The sequence below is a fragment of the Pseudophryne corroboree genome, chromosome 1 (assembly GCF_028390025.1).
Source record: "Pseudophryne corroboree isolate aPseCor3 chromosome 1, aPseCor3.hap2, whole genome shotgun sequence".
NCBI lineage: Eukaryota > Metazoa > Chordata > Amphibia > Anura > Myobatrachidae > Pseudophryne > Pseudophryne corroboree.
Window position 1 is genome coordinate 732,066,840 of NC_086444.1, and position 11,173 is coordinate 732,078,012.

Here is an 11,173-nt window from a genome sequence, read left to right on the forward strand (position 1 = left end):
GCTTGTTCTACGTGTGCGTTACAATGCAGCTTAGCGCAGTTCCATTATAACCAATGATGGGAACTTTGCGGTCTGCGGTTAACCGCAAAGTTAATTGGGGTCACCCACAAGAGTGACCCCAATTAACTTTGCGGTTAACCGCAGACCGCAAAGTTCCCATCATTGGTTATAATGAAGCTGTGCTAAGCTACGCAGGAGCGCACAGCCAATCAGGAGAGTGCCGTGACATGGCGCTCCCTGATTGGCTGGCGGGACCTTCACTGACAGAAGTCAAGGGGGGTCCCGCCAGTCGGGGAAAGGGGTTCCATGTGTAAACATGGAACCCCTTCAGTAGCGTGGACCGGGTTTTTCATTTTTTTATTTTAAACAAGTAGGTGGATTATAAAGTTAAAGAAGAGGACAGAACAACGCCGGATTGTTTGTAAGTATAATTTTTATTTACAGGTACCCCATGGATTCTACGTGGACAAGGGGACCGAGTTGCTCCGTGTCAACATCGGTAAGTATGTGTGTGTCTAAATGTGCATGTATGTCAAGTAAAGTTGTACTATCACTGTGTGTGTGTTTTGTATTTTTTGGGTTATATTTTTTGTAGTAGAACTACAGGTACCAGCAGGCCCGTTATTTTCCTGCATGCTGGTACTTGTGGTTCTCCAAGTACCAGCTTGCGGGGGAGGCTTGCTGGGACTTGTAGTTCTACTACAAAAAACAATATTATTTCTTTTTACACAAAGGCTATCAGCCTCCCAGCCACTGCCCACGGATGGGGGGGACAGCCTCGGGCTTCACCCTTGGTCTTTGGGTGGCTTGGGGGGGGACCCCTTGATTTAAGGGGTCCCCACTCCTCCAGGGTACCCCGGCCAGGGGTGACTAGTTGGGGGGGTAATGACACGGCCGCAGGGACCAGTATAAAAGTGTCCCCCGGCTGTGTCATTATGTCTCTGGCTAGTGGAGCCCGGTGCTGGTTTAAAAAATATGGGGGCCCCCTACATCTTTTGTCCCCCGTATTTTTTGAACCAGGACCGAACGCAGAGCCTGGTGCTGGTTGTTTAAATATGAGGGGACCCCAGTCATTTTTTTCCCCTGTATTTTTTCAACCAGGACCGGCTCAAAGAGCCCGAGGTTGGTTATGCTTAGGAGGGGGGACCCCACGCAATTTTTTTTAGGATTTTTAACACTTTCCACACTTCATATAATGGCCCTCATTCCGAGTTGATCGCTCGGTATTTTTCATCGCATCGCAGTGAAATTCCGCTTAGTACGCATGCGCAATATTCGCACTGCGACTGCGCCAAGTAATTTTACAATGGAGATAGTATTTTTACTCACGGCTTTTTCATCGCTCCGGCGATCGTAATGTGATTGACAGGAAATGGGTGTTACTGGGCGGAAACAGGCCGTTTTATGGGCGTGTGGGAAAAAACGCTACCGTTTCCGGAAAAAACGCAGGAGTGGCCGGGGAAACGGGGGAGTGTCTGGGCGAACGCTGGGTGTGTTTGTGACGTCAAAACAGGAACGACAAGCACTGAACTGATTGCAGATGCCGAGTAAGTCTGAAGCTACTCTGAAACTGCTAAGTAGTTAGTAATCGCAATATTGCGAATACATCGGTCGCAATTTTAAGAAGCTAAGATTCACTCCCAGTAGGCGGCGGCTTAGCGTGTGTAACTCTGCTAAAATCGCCTTGCGAGCGATCAACTCGGAATGAGGGCCAATGTACACAATGAAACCCTGCATGGATCTCACTGATCCGGCCGGGATTCATTGTGTTAAGTCCGGCAGTGTTTTACTAATCACTCCCGTAAAACACTGCCTGACAATAAGAATCACATCGACATCGGAAAATACGAAAGAAGACAACTCGGCAGCTTAGTAAATTACATGCACTATATTCAAAAAGTTGAAAAAAAACACGACCGATACAATTCGAGATTAAACTCCCACCAAATAGTCACAAATACAACTCTTAGTAAATATACCCTATGGACTTTAAAATGGTGAAAGTGTATTCACATCACACTGAAACCAACGTTTCGGGGCTCGTCTGCCCCTTTATCAAGGTGTATAGCAAACAACAGTGTAAAACAACATACCTTTATAGATGATAAGAAGCCCGCCAGTGCTCGCGCTAAGCCGAGGACGCGCCCGCGCTGCCCGCTTCCGGCCTCTCACAGATGACGTCACACAGTCAGCGCCGGCTGGTTACCGCAATGCTGGTTGTGTTTCAGACGGACCTCCGGAGCTGACTGAGTGCAGGGACTAGACATCAAAACAAACAACACAACCACATGATACAAAGTGCTCACACAGAGATACAGGTTCTTACCACCTTACAGGGCCATCCACGTAACTATAGAAAGTATGATCCATTACTACTACATTATTAGAATCAGCATACTGTATGTTACAGAGGGAACATAAAAGCAGATAATAACTGTTAATCCAGTGTGTGCTAATTACTACATGTCGTGCCATACATAGTGTATAATCACATGTACATTACGTGAACCATGGCCAATTAAATATTCAAATGAACCAATAAATGTGCATAAATACCACCTCACTTGTGTGAAATCTGTTGTTGTGTCAGCCTACGTATGTACAGTAGGTAAAAAATTAATTTAAAGTGATACTCAAGGTCGAAGTACCTGACACAAATCACAAATCCTACTAAATGCCGGGTGACCTAAATCAAATCGTGAGATTGGTAAATTAAACAATTATTTGGTATGATAGAAATATGCCTGCCGAAATACCTATGTTCCTTAACTTGTACTATTACTGTTGATGATGTCAATAATAGTAAGCCCACTCTATTGTATCGGGGCCAATACCCATAAATAGACCTGATTAATAGAAACTAATTGGACCTACTGAATTATAGAAAAGTGGATGGTATCCCGTAAATGAAAAGGAGGGGAAGGTAAAAAGAGTCAAAATGAACATAAAAAGAAAAATAAGTAGAATAAGTAAAAGAAATCTACATGAACAAATAAACCCTAGGGACAATAAACACAAAAGGACTTCTTCTCCCATGAACTGCGCAAGCTGATGGAATTCTGTGTGCTGTCAGCTCATTGATTCTTGTAGAAGCTGTGCTGTTATTGTAACACCAGACTGTGATTATCTACATGCGATTGAACAGTGGTGTTCATAACACCTGCCACGTTACACCTTGAATTTAAAGGGGTTTTATAGATTAGTGTTATAGATTGGTGGTGGGATTATATTAAAATCAAATTATACTACACTATAGGGCGCTATTCTCACCCTTTTCACAGAGCCATTACAGGCCATATAGAACATTGGCTTTTTGGAGATAAGCTACAAAGTAAGAATGCTTTCAAATATAGAAGTGCTAATAGTTTCTTTTTATCAATTAACAAAATGCAAAGTGAATGAACAGAAGAGAAATCTAAGTCAAATCAATTTTCAATATCTAAATCAAATCACCCTTTGCCTTCAAAACATCCTCAGTTCTTCGAGGTACACTTGGACACAGTTTTGGAAGGAACTCAGCAAGGCAGTTGTTTCAAATACCTTTGAAAAATGACCACTTATGGATGTGGATGAAAGCTTTCTAAAATCCTTTTATCTCTTCATGTAATCCCAGACAGACTTGGTGATGTTGAGATCAGGGTTCTGAGGGGCCATATTATCACTTCCAGGACTGTGTTCTTCTTTATGCTGAAGATAGTTCTTAATGACACTGGCTGTATGTTTGGGGTCATTGTCATGCTGAAGAATACATTTAGATGCCTCCCTGATGGTATTGCATGATGGATAAGTGTGCTTGTCAATGTTTACAATTTCTGCTACTATTCAGATGGTCAATTCGACAATTGTCTCAATTTTTTCCACACTTTCATTTGTTTTTGATGTGCAAGGCCTTCAAGTTCATCATCTTCGACATCCTCATAAGCGTCACTAAATCTTTTTTGCCAGTCAAACGCATGTGCAGATGACACATAATCTGCCTCATAAGCTTTGGTTAGTATACTGAAATATTCGGTGGGAGTTTTTTTCAATTCAACTAAAAATATTAAGTTTTAGTTCATTGCTCTACTTTTGAATTAAGCATTTTTACGACACTTTGGAAAAACACAACATCTTCGAACGCTTTGTGACAGCAAACTATCTAAGTGAGAGGGGTGAAACTTGCAAAACTGTTTTGGGATAGTCCAAGGTCAATAATGTTCCCCCACTCCCTTTTAACACATGCGGTATTGTTTCTTTTTTTAACAAGTTCAGTCTTGTTATTTAATAGCCACACCACGTATTGATATTTGTTGGTCTGGTGTAATGCTGTGACGCATACCAATTTACTGATTGTCGGAATTATTATTTATCACAGTTTAACCCCATTAAATATATTGAACTCACATTCTACTGTATTTTTGTTTACATAGAATTTTAATGTTTACAATAATAGTATATATTTGCAGAATCTGCTGACCTGAGCTGCAATGAATAATATAAATGAGAAATTAAGCATCTTGATTGTGTAACTAAAAAAAAACCCACAAGTGCAAAGCATGCAATACTAGGTGTAGTAGTATCTGTTCACATAGAGGAATAATTTTTACAAAACATCTACATAAAATGAAAGTACAATAAATAATTTCTATGTACTTTTTTAATGTATGTGTCCAAAGTTTACAAAATAAATGTAAAATAAGTAGTATAGCAGTTGGCGTTAAATAACATTGAAAATTATTCTGTTGACGGAACAATGAGGTTAAAGATAATGTTGAACTAGGAGATTGGGTTCACAAAGTGGCTTCATTGTCAATGTTCTCTTGTAATTTATACAGCATTCATCCAAAAACCCTCTGTGCCATTGAGAGACTGGTAACGGATGTGATGAGAGATACCCACGACCATTACCATCTTTCCTCATTCAAAAATAACACAGAGGGGGTAATGTTTTAGAAAGGACTTTTAAAATATATTTAAACATGATCAAAAGTAAGATGTATAGAAAGTAAAGAACAAATCAAACTCATGGAAACAAAATTCAGATTTTGGTTTTATTTCTTACAAACAGAATTGACAGTCGTTAGCAGCAAAAGGATACTTTAAAGATATTTTCCATTATGTAAGTGATATAACACATGAAAAAAATACTATTTCAAGTGGAGTAATCAAGAAATTAAAAAGCCAGTAATAGATTTAGAAAAGCAAATCAATAATATTTTTACATTTGATAATTGTTTATTGTTAAAAGTGCAAAGTACATACAGTGCAATAATTTGATAACAATTCTAAATAGGCAATTATTAGTATTGTTGTGTGATTTAAAAAAAAAACAACAACAAGTAGTATCAGGTTTTACTACATAAAAATATTGTAACTGAAAACTTGACTACTGCCACCAAAAAATGTATTTATTATAAAGATATCATAAAGTGCTTCTGTACACTTCAACAATTATATACAATATATTAGCACATCAAAACGCTGTAAAAGTCAGTTTATTTGTGCAAAATTAAATATAATTAAAATATTAAAAACAATAAATGCACAGGGGTATACACCAGACATAGGGCCTTATTCAGTAAAAGTAGCAGATTGTGCTTTTTAGCAGAACCTTCTGCCACCATTTTTTAGATTGGAGCAGCTGCATGTGATGACACACAGCCGCCCCGAAATTGCCACTGACATGCCCCTGTTTCCCCCACTTCACCACTGCAACAGTCGACGAATGCCCAGCCGCCCGCCCCACGATCTCCTCTTCTTATTAATCAGGCAGAGGCGTTCGCAGTTAATGTGACCCAATCGCATTAACTGCTCACATATGTACAGGACGGGACCTGCAGGTGCACACAGTGGGGCCTTCTCAAAAATTGCGGCTGCATCGCATTTGCGATGCAACCCGAATCAGGCCCACAGTGCATTAATGCATAAATAAATATCCCTACATACAATCAAGTAAGAAGGGATACATTTAAAAAAAATCTAATAAACACAAATAATTTACTCATATCCGTGGAATAACATACACCATTGACAAGTTATATAACATTATAAATGTACAACTGCCTAAAAAGACGAAGTATACAATATTGGTCTTCAAGGGGAGGATCCAGACAGCTATGGTGCATGCGCTCCTGGAAAAGTGGATGTGGCCTCGCAACAAGGGGTAGTTGACAGGGTGAGCATGCGGTAGCAGGTCTGGAAAGTTACGGGATGAGTGTGCGGTGACTGCTACAGTAGATGACATGGCGAGTGTGCAGGGACAGGTCTGGTAGGTGACAGGATGAGTGTGCAGGGACAGGTCTGGTAGGTGACAGGATGAGTGTGCAGGGACAGGTCTGGTAGGTGACAGGATGAGTGTGCAGGGACAGGTCTGGTAGGTGACAGGATGAGTGTGCAGGGACAGGTCTGGTAGGTGACAGGATGAGTGTGCAGGGACAGGTCTGGTAGGTGACAGGATGAGTGTGCAGAGACAGGTCTGGTAGGTGACAGGATGTGTGTTTGGCGACAGGTTTCAGTGGCAAACGCAGGATTTGCATGGGGGGGTTTCCAGAACTGGGCGGAGCCAATCACGGGGGTGGGGACTGAGGTGACCCAGTATATGTTGGGTCCGTAAAACTAGTGTGTCTGTGTGTGCGTGTGTGTATATATATATATATATATATATCTACACACACATATATATATATATATACATACACATACACATATACATAGCATATTAAACATGCATACATATATATATATATATATATATATATGTACACACACATACAGTACACATATAAATACACATGTATATATATCATGTGTGTGTGTGTGTGTGTGTGTGTGTGTGTGTGTGTGTGTGTGTGTGTGTGTGTGTGTTTATATGTATGTATGTATGTATGTATATACATGTGTATATATGTATGCACATGGATATATATGTACTATAATTAAAATAAAGTAAACTTTTATTACACTTACAAGTGCCACCAGGAAGACAGCAGGCTGCAGAGGACGCTAGACAGCCATTAATAATACTCATGCAGCTTAAAAAAAGAAAAAAAATTTTTTTTTTTTTGTGGAGGGGGGTTTCTGGGTGCTCGGAAACCCCCCCCTGGGTGCGCCACTGGGTTTGTTTACTAGTAGGTGACAGGGTAAGTGTGCAGGGACAAGTCTGGTAGGTGACAGGGTGAGTGTGCAGGGACAGGTCTGGTAGGTGACAGGATAAGTGTGCAGGGACAGGTCTGGTAGGTGACAGGATGAGTGTGCAGGGACAGGTCTGGTAGGTGACAGGATGAGTGTGCAGGGACAGGTCTGGTAGGTGACAGGATGAGTGTGCAGGGACAGGTCTGGTAGGTGACAGGATGAGTGTGCAGGGACAGGTCTGGTAGGTGACAGGATGAGTGTGCAGGGACAGGTCTGGTAGGTGACAGGATGAGTGTGCAGGGACAGGTCTGGTAGGTGACAGGATGAGTGTGCAGGGACAGGTCTGGTAGGTGACAGGATGAGTGTGCAGGGACAGGTCTGGTAGGTGACAGGATGAGTGTGCAGGGACAGGTCTGGTAGGTGACAGGATGAGTGTGCAGGGACAGGTCTGGTAGGTGACAGGATGAGTGTGCAGGGACAGGTCTGGTAGGTGACAGGATGAGTGTGCAGGGACAGGTCTGGTAGGTGACAGGGTGAGTGTGCAGGGACAAATATGTTAAGTGAGGGTATCAGGGTCTACATCCCAAATTAATTAACAATTGATTTTTTACATCGTTTAAAACAAAATGTCAAAAATAATTTGTTAGTAAATGTGCAATTTAGGCCCTGAAATACAAAATCGACCAAACATCGACCAAATATTGACCCACATCGACTTTTAGTAAATATACCCTAAACTCCACATTTACTAGCAGATGATTTTTAACATATTTTAATTAAAAGAATGTCAAAAATAATCTGTTAATAAATGTGTGATTTAGACCACGAAACACAAAATCAATCAAAAATTGTCCGAACATCGACCAAAAATCTATCAAAAGCAACCCAAATGGACAATTGGCAAATTTACCCCCAGGTCCTTATGGTACTTAGCACTGACAGCAGAAGCGGATTATGGGCCTAATTCAAGGTTGAATGCAAATATACTAGCAAAAGCAAAAAAAAATCCAAATACACAAAATGGGAGTCGCCCTGAAAGCTATGCAAACTAGCGTTAGAAGCAATTATACTGCAGATTCTTTGCAGATTAGCTTTCATTTGCACTAAGAGAATCCCTGCTGTAGTGTTTCCAGTAAATTAAACTACAAACACAGGGTAATGTGCATATGTTACTAATGTCCTAAATTGTAATGCATGAACAGTTTGAATGATGCATCTACCAGCATAAGCTAAACAAAGTAATAAACCTAATATTCAGAATGCATAAGGGTCAAAAACCTGCAGCTAAAATGGTGAGGCAGCACACAAGCTGTGTGTGATTTACTAAACATCAGCTGTGTGCGATTATTAGAAAGAAGAAAATGAGAAGACAACGCTTCACTGCAAAGGTGCTGCAGTCAACAGACGGTCACCTTTACCCCAACAAAGTTCAATAATGTTCCAATATTTTCTGTTGTGTGCTCTCTGGAATATTTAGACCAGAGGCAGAACTCTGGGAGGCAACGGAGTCATCTGCCGCCGGGCTCCTGCTCTGAAGGGGGGCACCTCTCCTCCCATTCTGTGACACCATTAAATTAAGTTAATTGATAGCTGTCGCTGTCTTTTCAGTGGCCGACTTCCTCACTGGTCCCTGCACCTTACAAATCACACCCTCTTTATTATACTGAATATACACATTTTACAAGTGTCACACCCAGGATTAGAAACCACTACCTATTACACTGGAAGCAGGCACCTTACTGATGAAGCTGTTTGCTCCTGTATAGGAAAAATGAGAATTTTAACTATATGACGATACTTCTCTGACAATTACACGTAACTTTATATAGTTAGAATTCTCATGCTTCCTCTACAGTAGCAAATAGCTCCATCAGTAAAGTGTCTGCTGTTAGTGTAACAGGTCATGGGTTCTAATCCTGGGTATGACTGCTAAGAAATGTGTGATTTAAAATAAAAGACAATTAAATGTATAAATACAGTATATACATTTTTTTCAGAACACTCCACACACACACACACACACACACATATAAATATATATATATATATATATATATATATATATATACACACGCGCACACATTCATACATATATTTATTTTAATATAGGAAATAGGGGGGCACCAATATTTATCTTGCCTCCGGGCAACTGTGACGAACTTACGCCACTGATTTAGACCCAGGTGACTGATTGGAGGGACCTCACGATACCTAAGAGGGACTTAATGCTGGGGACCCAGGACGTGGATTGTTGCTGAAAATCCCGGGAGGTGACACCACAAGCGATTCTGGGTGGGCACTATTAATTCTGGTATGCTGGTCAGCCAATCAATGGTGGATGATGTATTTATGAATTTGTATTTTTTAAATAATTGGATTTTTATGTATTAAATAAACTGTACTTCACTATATGTACCTTTCTCCTTGTGTTTTTTTGGGGTATGCAAATCTTCTAAGTTGCAAACTTTCACCGACCAGATGAGAGAGGACGAATTGGCTACCTACCAAATAAAAGGATTGAGGAGTCTATCTACAAGCACCTTGAGTATTGCTCACCTACTGTTGTGACTCTCCAAATATTCCAGGTAGTGCACAACAGCAAGTATTGGAACATTATTGTGTGCAATTATTCACTAATTGTGCAGCCATCACATCAATCATCGATGTTACTGCTGCCATTATAGTAACTTGCACGGGGGGGGGGGGGTTATTCTGACCCATTAGCTCACTGCTGTTTATCGCAGCCGAGCGAACGGGTATCTACTGCACATGTGCCGGCGCCGTAGTGCGCCGGCGCATGCCAGACGGCCGAAGATTGTAGCACGCCAGCGATCGCCTCTGCCTGATTGAAAGGCAGAGGCGATCATTGGGCGGGAGGGGACGTCTGCGGCGTTTGGCACCCATTTCGTAGGCGTGGTCCGGCCATCGCAGGCATGGCAGGCCCGAACGGGGGGCGTGCCGCAGTGGCTGCGTGACATCGGGAGTTACTCCTGAAATCCAAAAGCATCGCCGCTGTGCGATGCTTTTGTATTTGTGCTGGGGGGGCGGCACTGACATGTGGGGCGGACTAGCCCAGTGCTGGGCGTCCCCCCGCATGTCAGAGAAGATGATCGTAGCTGTGCTAAATTTAGCACAGCTACGATCAACTCGAAATGACCCCCAGTGTGCGTAGCTCTATACCTGCCCAGAATCTGCATTGACTTTGTCAAAGTCAGAAAAATATCTCTATGCACACTACCATATTTGCACCTCACACAGGTCCGTGCTGCGCATGCGTACGCTCTCCCGTGCGTGCGCATACTCACAGTCGCGGGCACCCGCAGGCGCACGGTATGCGTATTTACGGTAGAGTTTATGTGATCGTAGCGTGCGACTCAATCGTTACATATTTTCAGTAATAATGTATTTTGTAGATCATGGTCCCTTTGATAGATTCTGAAAGTTTAGTTAACATAGCATGTTCCTGAACAGAGGGATCCCTCTTTGTATTGTACGAAGGGTCTAACAGGGGTCATACAGTGGTGTTTGGTACCCATCGGAAGAGTATTTAAATAGCAATATTCCGGTGTTGGTTTGGAGCGGATTAATCGCTCGTGCGAATAGTTATGGACATAAGAAGTTTATGTCCATTTACTATTATTTGTTCTTATTTAGTCATGCGGCGGGAAACTCAGTATCCCACCCACCTGAACAGTTGGAAACAGTCACAACCCACCTGTATGAATCAACCTATGACCTTTTGTTATAATGCGAAGCCGAATTCCTGTGTCCAATGAACAATGAGATTGTAGGGACCATTGAATTGTATTGTGTGTGGGGCATAAATAGGCAGGCCGACCATATCCAGTTCACTCTCTTCAACGGTTCTCATTGCTGATAATCGGGAGCTGGATATCGAGGCGCATGCGATCGTTTCCCCTTGTGCGTAAGTGTTTCTCCGCAACTATATTGATCTTCTTGTTATTGTGGGCCAATCTCTCTCAATTTCTCTCTCTCTCTCCTTCTCTTTCTCACTCATTTTCCCTTAAATTGTATTGTATTGTATTTCCTGTGTAGTTATCTG